This window comes from Palaemon carinicauda, chromosome 36, assembly GCF_036898095.1.
Source record: "Palaemon carinicauda isolate YSFRI2023 chromosome 36, ASM3689809v2, whole genome shotgun sequence".
NCBI lineage: Eukaryota > Metazoa > Arthropoda > Malacostraca > Decapoda > Palaemonidae > Palaemon > Palaemon carinicauda.
In genome coordinates this window covers 38,642,169-38,653,497 of record NC_090760.1, presented here as the reverse complement: position 1 = coordinate 38,653,497, position 11,329 = coordinate 38,642,169, and positions in this window count along the sequence as shown.

Here is an 11,329-nt window from a genome sequence, read left to right as displayed (position 1 = left end):
TATTCCTTCGTTAAAGCAGTTCGTCATATCAGCACTCCTAATATGCATGACCTCAGTCTTACTCTGGTTGATCGAAAATCCAATCTCTCTCCCCTCTATTAATAACCTATCAATCATTTACTGTATATCAGCCATTGTAGAGGCAATTAAATTTTTATCAACTGGGCAATCAAGATCACATAATACCTTGTCCCCTTTCACTTGAATGTAATTATTTATTTCTTGCATTACCTTGTTCTTAACAAAATCATTCACCCCAATAGGCAGTATAGAGGACAGTATTCCACCTATTAGTACTTCAGTGTTGACTTCAAATGCATCTGCATAACTACCATCAACCATTACCCTACAAGTTCCAATATGCGTATCCATTATGATTTATACAATCTTTCATGATATACCATCTTCATCCTCAATGAAGTCTTCCTCATTGGTGTGGCTGGCCTCTCTAGTGTCCCTTGAAAATGTTCTTTCCACCAAGCTCAAATTCAAATTCCTTATTTGGAAGATTACCATTTTTATTTCCGATAGGTAATTCTCATATATTCCTCTTTTTTTTCCAATGATTTCTTGAATATCCTTATATGCATATCTTATACTTCTTCCATCGCCTCTATCTGGATTCTTAGCTTACTGCAGTAGTATCTATGAACCTTATTTTGTCTCTCCTACATCTTTTTTCACTGTCAAGGCTCATATACTCAGTTTGTAATGATCTCCAATGAGGCCTGTATACCATCTGTGTGTCACACGATCATACATAGTAACGACATTTCATTTTGTGTATATATTATGCTTGTATCTTCTCTCTCCCCTCGTACTAAAAAGAACCTGAAATAACATATATGTTTTTCTCACCGTTAACTGTTAACCGGTGTGGTATAAGTTAAACAGGAAAATTCCTTTTACATTGAACCTGAAATAATGTGTCTGTTTTTCTCACCGTTAACTGTTAACAGGTACGGTGTCGGTTGAACAAGAAATTTCCTGTTGCATTGAGTTTTTGTATATAAAGGCGAATGTTTGTAAGAAAGTTACTCAGTTGCTTTCATCCCGTCTCTGAGTCACAACCTTCTCTCGGCTCGTCACATTGGTGACCCCGGAAGTCGACTCGCTCCTCACGCCTTCCACCACCCATCTCCCCTCCGTCGTTGGTACTATGGCGGACTCTATGGAAGTTGGCGCTGCGGCTGCCCCATTGAAACTTTTGCATTCACCAGCGGAGAGGCGTTTGCTCGGTTTCAGCGCGCAGAAGTCCAATTTTGCATCAAGGGCGTGACTTGCTCAACCACCAAAGCTGATTATGTTCTCGCAGCGATACTTGAGGACACCTTCCTGGAAATATCCGACTAGCTTTGTGAACAAGGAGACACCCCAATAGCATATGACGTCCTCAAAACACACCTGCTGCAGTACTCGCCGTCGCCATCCGCCCGTATAGCAAAGCTTTTTCAGCTCTCTCAACAACTGTCGGGGGACCAAAGGGCTTCGATGCCCTCAAGGAAATGACCAGTATCGCTCGCCTGCAGCCTGCCACAGACGGCTCTCCTCGTGAGGTGAACCTAATTCGTGCCCTTTGGATACGCCTTTTACCCAAAGCTGTGTGCGCTGCCATATCTGATGTTGACAGTTTACCCATAAAGGACTTGATGACCAAAGCCGACGCCCTTTTGGATAGCTACTTCAAGACCTCCATCAACGCCTCCACTCCTGAAGAAGAGGACGCCTATTCACCGTCAACCGAAGCTGATGTGAATGCCGTAGGACATAAACCCCTACCCCGTGGTTTACGAAGCGGCGGCAAAGCCACTCACCACCCACCACTCGCTCGCGCCCCAACCAACAACTTCTACAGCCACTTACTGCCTCCCATCCACCGCAGTTTTGCTACTACCACACCAGATTCGGGGCAACTGCGAAAAAATGTGCCAAAGCTTGTCAGTGGCCAAAAAACGTGTAAATAGGCTATCGCTCGTGGAGGTGGCCGCCCGTGTTTCTAATCTTTTCTTTTCACATGATGCAAGAACAGTCGTGCAATTTTTTGTGGACACGGGTGCTTATCGTTCTCTTTTGCCAAGGGAACTCTTCAGGACACGACGTAGCCTGTCTACGTCTGTCGACATACGCTTGGTAGCTGCCAACAGATCTGTGATACCCACCTACGGTTACGAGAACCTCATAATCTCATTTAGAAACAGTAAATTTAATTGGAAGTTTCTCATTGCTGATGTCACATTGTCAATCCACGGTGCGGATTTCCTCTCTTATTTTCACCTTCTGGTCAATGTCGCCCACCGACAATTGGTCAACGCAGACAAATTATTGTCCATACCTTTTCAACAACACCCCCCCCCCCCCTCACCCTCCAACCTCGCTCTCAACATCAGCGTACCCGCGGATGCTACACCCACCTCCTCATGTCATTCCCGGAAGTTTTCCGTCCATAACTTCGCCAAACGCCCACGGCCCCTGCTAAGCACGGTATTTATCACCCTATCAAGACAACGGAACCCCAGTCTTCGCAAAATTCAGACGTCTGGCACCGGAATGATTGGCAGCCGCCAAACAGACGTTCGCCGAAATAGAGGAAATGGGCCTTTGCCAAAAGGCCTCCATCCCATGGTCGTCACCCTTACACATCGTTGTCAAGAAAGACGGCTCCCTCCGTCCATGTGGGGATTACAGGCGCCTGAACATCCACACAGAACCGGATCACTACCACCTCCCAAAAATTGCTGACGTGACCTCCTACCTGCACAAAGTGAAGGTTTTCTCTAGGCTCGACCTCCTGAAGGGGTATTATCAGGTGCCTATGAACCTAGAAAACATCCCCAAGACTGCCATCACCACTCTGTTTGGTACATACACCTTCAATTACTCTTGGTTTGGTCTTCATAATGCTGGGGCCACGTTTCAACGTCTTATGGATGGCATCTTAGGGGACCCACCCCTTTTGTGTATGTTATGATGATGACATACTTATGTTCTCCTCCTCAAAAGAGGAACCCCTCCGTCACCTGCGCATCGTGTTTGATCACCTGCAATAGAATGTACTTGTAGTCCGGTACGACAAATGTACCTTTGGCGCAAACAAAGTGCTGTTCTCAGGGCACCGCATAACTCCTGAAGGAGGCCATCCTCTCCCTGAGAAGGTAGCAGCCTTTCAGGACTTCTCCACGCCCTCGACCATCAAAGTTCTGTAGGAATTCCTGGGCAAGATCAACTATCATCACCGTTCTCTGCCAGCCATTGCTACCACCCTTACTCCCCTCTACGTCTCACTCAAGGGCAAGCCGAAGGACCTGAAGTGGGGTCTCCTTCAAGAAGTAGCCTTCTGCAATGCAAAGAAAGCCCTATCAAATAATGCAGCTATCACTTTTCCTATCACACATGCCCTTCTCCTTCTCTCCACCGATGCCAGCAACGTCGCTGTGAGTACAGTACTCAAGCAGTTGATCAACGGCTTGTCCCACCCAGTGGCCTTCTTCAGCAGAAAACTGTCCAAGGAAGAATAGGGTTATTCTACCATCAATCGCGAATTGCTCACGGTGCACTGGGCTGTCTGTCACTTTGGCCATTTCTTAGAAGGTACGCCCTTCGTCATTCGCACAGACCACATTCCTCTGGTGCACTCCTTCACTCGACAGTCTGACGCCTGGTCCGCCCGTCAACGCCGACATCTCTCCGTCGTGGCTGAATACAATTGCATCCTTCAATACGTCCCTGGGAAAATGAATGCCGTTGCCGATGTCCTGTCAAGAAACCTGTTGGCTTCCGTTCAACTGGGATTGGATTACAACGCCAAGGCTGAAGCCCATCGACCGGATCCAGAGTATCAAGCATGTAGGACATCCTGCATGTCCCTCCTTTGGGAAGACTTCCCCCTTGAAGACTCCAATTCCACCCTCCTATGGGACATCAGTACTGGTAGACCTTGACCTTGGATTTCTGCTCCCATGTGCCGGCAGGTGTTTGATTTTATTCACGGCCTTTCACATCCCTTGTGCCATTCTACTGCACAGCTGCTGAAGATGAAGTTCATTTGCCACGGCATTTCTAAGGATGCAAAGGATTGGGTGCGCACCTTTACTTCTTACCAAACTTCCAAAGTACATCGACATACGGATTCAGGAGTGGGCACCTTTCCTCAACCTCAGCGTCATTTCGCACATATTCCCTTTGACGTTGTAGGCCCCCTACCCACACCACAAGGATACCGTTACCTGTTTACCGTCATCGACCGCTTCACTTGTTGGCCTGAAGCCATTCCCATGGAAACTGCAACGTCAACCTCATGTATATTTGCCTTACTCTCAGGATGGATTGCAAGATTTGGTATCCCTGAGCACATTACTTTTGACAGGGGGTAGTACTTTGACCTCTCAATTGTGGACATCATTAGAGAATCTCCTGGGCATCACCCTACATCAGAAAACTGTCTACAACTCTGCTGCCAATGGAATGGTTGAACATTTTCATCGCACCCTCAAAGCAGATTTGATGTCCCGTTACAAGGATTCCAACTGGTTTACTCAGCTTTCCTGGGTCCTCCTGGGACTAAGGACTACTCCTAAGGACACCCTCGACGTCTCGGCAATTGAAATGGTGTATGGCGACCCGTTGGTCGTTCCTGCTGAATTTTTTCCTTCTATAGCCTCCTCCGACAATCTCCAGCGGATACGTCACATCGTGGGAAAATTTACTCCATGCCGCCAGTCTTACAAGCCCTCAGCGAAGCATTACATACCGACAGACTTGCACTCTGTAACGCATTTCTTCCTGTGCAACGACACTAGCAAGCCACCGCTATATGCTTTTCCTGGTCACTAACATTGAATTTTTGTATATAAAGGCTAGTGTTTGTAATAAAGTTACTCAATTGCTTCCATCCTGTCTTTAAGTCACAACTTTCTCTCAGCTCATCACACCTGTATTACTTTAATAACTCAAAGTTAAGTTTTGCTTTTTCTTTCTTTATCTATCAAAATAAGTCCCCCACAAAAAGAGTTTGTCGTTCATTTGGTGTTTAAGCACACTACAAGCGATATAACTTAAATTATGTTAACCAGACTATCATTCCAAAGAACAATAGGCTCAGTCATTTTATATATATATATATATATATATATATATATATATATATATATATATATATATATATATATATATATATATATATATATATATATATATATATATATAATTACAATTGAAAATATCGCTCAAAATGCAATTCCAGTATCGTTAAGATGTTATATTTATATCTTCAAAGAGTATGACACTTCAGGGAGAAGTTGCTTTGTTCTAATTCCTAACAAATCGAAGCAATATCAGACATTTCTGCTGGAGGATCAGCGTGTCTTGTTGTATTCCAGATCCAAGTAATCTTACAACCTGCGAGTAGCCTCATTTATGATTTGCTTACAGCCTGATTCTGAGATAGACACAAGCTCTTGAACCATGGCAATCAACATGAGAAACCAAATTTACCACTCCCTATGGTGGCCATGAAAATCACTAACTACCACAAACAGGACATTTTTATCATCTACATATCCAGCCATAATAAGATAACAATTGAGAACAGAAATATCTAAGGCCGCTTTCTGATAGATGGTAAAAAAAAATAAGTTTTGCCTTACAAGTAACACTGATTTGTACAATTAAAAAAAATCATTTAGTTCCTGCAAATGTTAGTGACCAGGAAAAGCATCATTCATGACAACAGTTACGGCTGACAGATCTGCTTGAAGAAAAAGCAAAAATACGTGACTGAACTAGGCGCCTTTCTTATAATCATGAATAGCTCAGCAAGGACCAATGCTTTCTTCAGTATTTGGCATACGGTAAGGAGTCTTGAAAATATCTGGAACTTATCCTTCATATTCTTTATTATTCCTGCTGACTGTCTGACTGTCAAAATAGACCCTTGCTCTCAATCTGAATTGCTCTTCTCCTCACTGGTGATGTGAAGCAATAAATTCAACAAGAACCTTATCTGCGAAGTTATTTTTATCTATCACCACTAAATCAGTCAGTAATCCTATAAAAATTATTTCTAATTTAGCTTATGGCCCTATAATGTGCATGTATTTTCTAGAAAAATATATTTAGAGTACTTGGGTTGTTCTCATGATGCTTGTTGTATGATATGGAAGTAATATTTACTTAAATCCAGTGACCAGAAGATTAACTGGACTCGGCAACCATCCATCAATGAAGATCAGCTGGACTTTCTGTTATGCAATAGTGTCCAAATTACCTTTGATCACTATGGACTTGATCATAAAATGTCAAGCTCCATTTGACACTTATCTGCTCTTATCACCATTAATCAAAGTTAAAAGATGACCTTTTATCATCAGGGTAGTAAACTTGAAAGACTATCTCGTTAGTTTGCACAAGCTAAATACACTTATTTACCTTATTCTGGTGACAAATGATACAGATATGAGTCATTCCCTTTTACCAAATAATGGTAAACCTACTTCAACTAAGGAGCTATCTTAGCCTCTGACCTGTAGTAGTGTTCATATCAACTTCATTGTAGCCATCATTATCACAACATTTTCTTTTCCATATCTGAGAGGTAAGTAGTTGCTAATACACAGAAATTACAAAACAACAAAAAAGAAAAACCTAAGCTTAGATATATATCTGCATCGTTGATTTTATCGATAATGCTCTTTATGGTAGCCATAGAGTGTTCCTGTTCCCGATGCAACGGAAGCAATGGTGTAATGCTACTTTCAAAAAATCAACCAGCTTTCTTTCTTTCCTAATGGAAAACCCAATGATTTCAACCTCATCTTATGTTAAATAAAATTCTTCCATTATGGGAAAAGCCTTCTTAAAGTGCAAATGGATTGTTAGATGAATGCAATATCCAATTTTTCATCCATAGGAAGATTGGGATTCTCTAGAATAAAAACTGTTTTCTTCTTATTAAGCCTTTTAGCTTAGATTGGTCCACATTCCTCACCATGAATATTCCAGCTAAACATATTAGTTCCTTGGAAGTATGTTTTAAACACATTAGTTCCATAGAAGGTTTTGGCTGTTGCTGCAGTCTTAAACGTTGGCCACTTAAGAAGCTGTAAACATCTATTTCTTCAAGGCTGCTGGAAAAATGTCTCTATTTTCAATATAACTGGCTAAAATTACGTATTGTAAGTAGGTTAATATTTTTATAAACATGTGACAACATACTGAGTAAGTTTCAGTAAGATGTATTGTACACATAAGCAAGAGGTATTTAATGTACTGTGAATGTCAATGCATGTTTCTACTTTGCATATGGTAAGGCCATAGTACTGAAATAACTAGCCATTCAACATCAACTGAAGTTGAGGTGAATACTATACGAAATAAGTGTTTATCTTGTGTCCCGCCTGAGCAGCGACAAAGCCACCCCCCCCCCTCCCCGGTCTCGCCCTCACCGTAACCAATGCCCTCAACAGCCAATGGAAAATAACTCTCACCCTCAGTTGTGCTACTACCACTCCACTCCAGACTAGTTCCTGTTCCTAAGAGATATGCTATCAGATATTAATAGTAAAAAAAAGTGGAAAGTAGGCGGTACCTTCCTGTTAACAAATCTCTTTTTCCATGATTCAGTATCCATCACGCCTGTCATTCATTTCTCCCAAGGTTCCTCTCAAAGGCACCTCCCCGTCATTCTAAGACTGCTGGTGTCCACCAGGTTGGCCCCCAACGTCTCTATTATCCCCACCTACAGTTGTGAGACACTGACGCTGTCATTTGAGGGTAGTCAGTGTTAGTAAAATTTCATCAGTGCAAACGTTACCCTTCCTCTCCTAGATGTAACTTTTATCACGAATTTCCACCTTATGGTCAACAATGCACGTCAATACATATTCATTGCCAGTTATTGATCGTTCCATACCTTTATCACTTCTTCCCTCTGACTTCACTCTCATCATCAGCATGCCCATGGATGCTTATGCCTATCCTTCACTTTATATCTTAATGTCATCTGCCAGAACTATAAAATACGCTCACAGTTTCTGCCAAATATATGTTATCATTCACCATAACAAGACAATGAGAACCCCAGCGATAGCAAGAAGTCTGGCTCCAGACCATTTGATAACTGATAAACACATTCAATGAAATGGAAGAACTGGGTCTTCGTCAAAAGGCCTCAAGTCCATGATCATAACATTGTCATGAAGAAGGGTGGATCCCCACTCTCTTGTGAAGATTACATGGAGAGAGAACCAGATGAGTAATATTTCCCCAACATCACCGACATCACCACCTACTTTCGCAGTGTTGAAGGGGTATTATCAGGTGCCCAGGAACCCTGAACACATCTCTAACATTACTATTACCGCCCTCTTTGGCACATATACTTTCAATTGCTCCTGCTATTACCTTTTGAATGCCAGGGCCGCATTTTAATGCCTCATTAATAACATTTTAAGGGATACCCCCATCTGCGTATGATATGTAAATGTCACACTAGTAATTTCCTCCACCAAAGAAAATCATCAACGTCACCTACACATCATTCTCAACTGCCTGCAGAAAAAGGGCTTTATAGTCAAGTATAACATATTTACCTTCGGTGCCAAGGAAGTGGCATTCTTTTGTCGTCACATTACTCTTGTGGGCATTCAACCCCTACTTGAGAAGAATACCTCCTGCCATCGAAAGTCAAAGCACTGCATGACTTCTTCAGTAGGGTGATATATCATCAGTGGTTCTTGCCAGCAATCACCCTGACTCTTCACTCACTCTACGACTCGCTCAAGTGCAAACCATAAAACCTAACATGGTACTGCCCTCAGTAGTGGGCCCTCTTTAATGTAAACAAAGCCATATCAATAAGTACTTCTCCCATCTTTTCCTTGACCATTACATCCCTCTTACTCTCCACCAATGACAGTGACTTTACTTTAGAGGTATTAATCAAGTAAATGATCAACATCCATCTTCAGTAGAAAACTTCTTCCACAAACTATCAGCGGTGTATTTGGTTGTCCGCCATTTCTTAGAGGGCATGTTCTTTGTCATTCATACGAACCTTTTGCCACTTGCACAAACTTTCAATGGATAGTATGACACTTGAACTGTCTGTTAACACCAACATCTCTGACGATCAACCACTTTTCGGGATACCAGTGGCAGTGGCCGAAAAGATATACAGCAACACGTTTGTCTTCTCAGCGAATTTTTTTCATATGCCACCTCCTCTAATGATCTCCAATACCTATCACCCATTTTGGGAAAATATGCCCCCTAACATCAGACTTACAAGTCCCAGAAAAGCAACATCCATCTTCATCTGCACCAACACTTTCAAGCTACCTATAACATCCTTATATATGGGCCCATTGCTTTTCATCCATCGTACTCCAAAAACTTTCCTCCTTGACATTGGTGGAAAGAGGATTGATCACTATTGGCTGCTTAAATCTGAGTATCGCCTGCAAAATTACCCACCAACAGTACAACTCTCTAGGGCAGGTCACCCTCTTTCATATGCATGCTTGTTTCATGGGACAATCCATGTGGTACACATGCAGCAAAGATTTCAAAAGAAGATGAATGCCCTCTCTCCATTTCCTTTTACATTCAGCATACACATTAGCCGCCATCTGACTCTAATCAACTTAGACGACAAAAGCCATTGAACGTAACGTATGCTAATATCAACTGTAATTTCATCATTATTAAAACATTGTCCATCTTTATGCCAATTTCAACCTTATTGGCAAAAGCAATTGAATGTACACAAGTAATTGTTATCCTTATGTGATCTTATAGGACCCTATAATTAAAGTTAGTTATTTGGGAGCTTGTCTTGTATTCATGCCTCCATCACTCGTGTCCTAATATCTTCCACGTGAGAGTGTATGTGATTTTGTCCTAATGGGGTACCTTAAGGATCTACGTACAGACCATAATGCAATTGGTTACATACATCTATTATATAGGAGTACAAATACATATATGTTGGTTAGATACATCTATTATATAGGAGTACAAATACATATATGTTTCAGAATTTGGTGAATAAAACTGCAAATAAAGATTGCTGGAGAGGTTACAATATTTTTATCCTATACAGCAACTGTATCTCCAATGTTTTGAATACGCACATGTACTAAATTGCCCCATTCATCAGAGCGTTCTATGCATTTCTCTTGTAATGAGTCGATAAATTCTTTAGTTCTGGACTCATGTATTTTATCACGTCTCTTAAGAGGTTGTTTACTTATAACACAATAGTCAATACACTTTCCACAATACACACACTGGTTTCGTTGGTCGAAATCCTCTTTCTGGGACCTGCGAATTGGTGCCTTGTACTCTGATCTTTTACCAGAGTTATCTGATTCTCTCTTCCTTTTCTTAACATTCTTAGGCAAGATATAATTCTATCTACATCTCCTGTGTATAGGAATTGATAGTGATCTGTTTACTAACAACTGGTCTAACCCATCCTTTATTTCACTGCTGATTGCTAAGACTTTGCCCAATCCCTTTTCACCTATTGGCTTCATTGCAGAGAACACACATCGGCATCTTTCTTCCATCACTCATACCTCGAAACAAAGAAAAGTTTCTGATGTCAAACTAAATCACTGGTTCTTAATTCGTATTTTGAAAATAATTTTTAATCGCAGATTACAAAAAATTTGGAAAACAATGCCTTTGGTGCCGAGAGATTGGATATTTAGAGCACAATAAGTAAGTCTGAATACTATTAGTCTTTACCTAATTTAGTTCATATATATATATATATATATATATATATATATATATATATATATATATATATATATATATATATATATATATATATGTGTGTTATAAAATGCAAAATTGAGATATTTTGAGAGATTTTGAGATTATACCAGATGAATTTAAAGTACCTGAACAGCCTTTTCTGATGAAATTTGGTGTAATCACGAAGGATCTGTGTGGTAGGCTAAGTGTCTGGGAACGGCTCACTAGTGAGATACGGGAAGTAGCTTATACAGGTCCAGGACGAGTTCACTTTTCCTCACCACCCCTTGTAATGGGTATCACAGTGTATTAGGGAAAGAGAGTGGGAATATGGTATATGTAGGAGAATTGAAAACAGGAGTTAGTAACGACTACAAATCATATTCTGAATTGCATAAGATCTCACACCACGTTATTTCGAGGAAACAAAGAATTTTTTTATATATTAAAGTATGACTAAATGGGTAACATATCAAATAAATGACATGAAAATATTCTTCCACTGCTTAAAACCTAATATGTAAAACTTTTTCTCCCATTTTTAGCATTATTAGTTCAGAAAGTGGGTTCC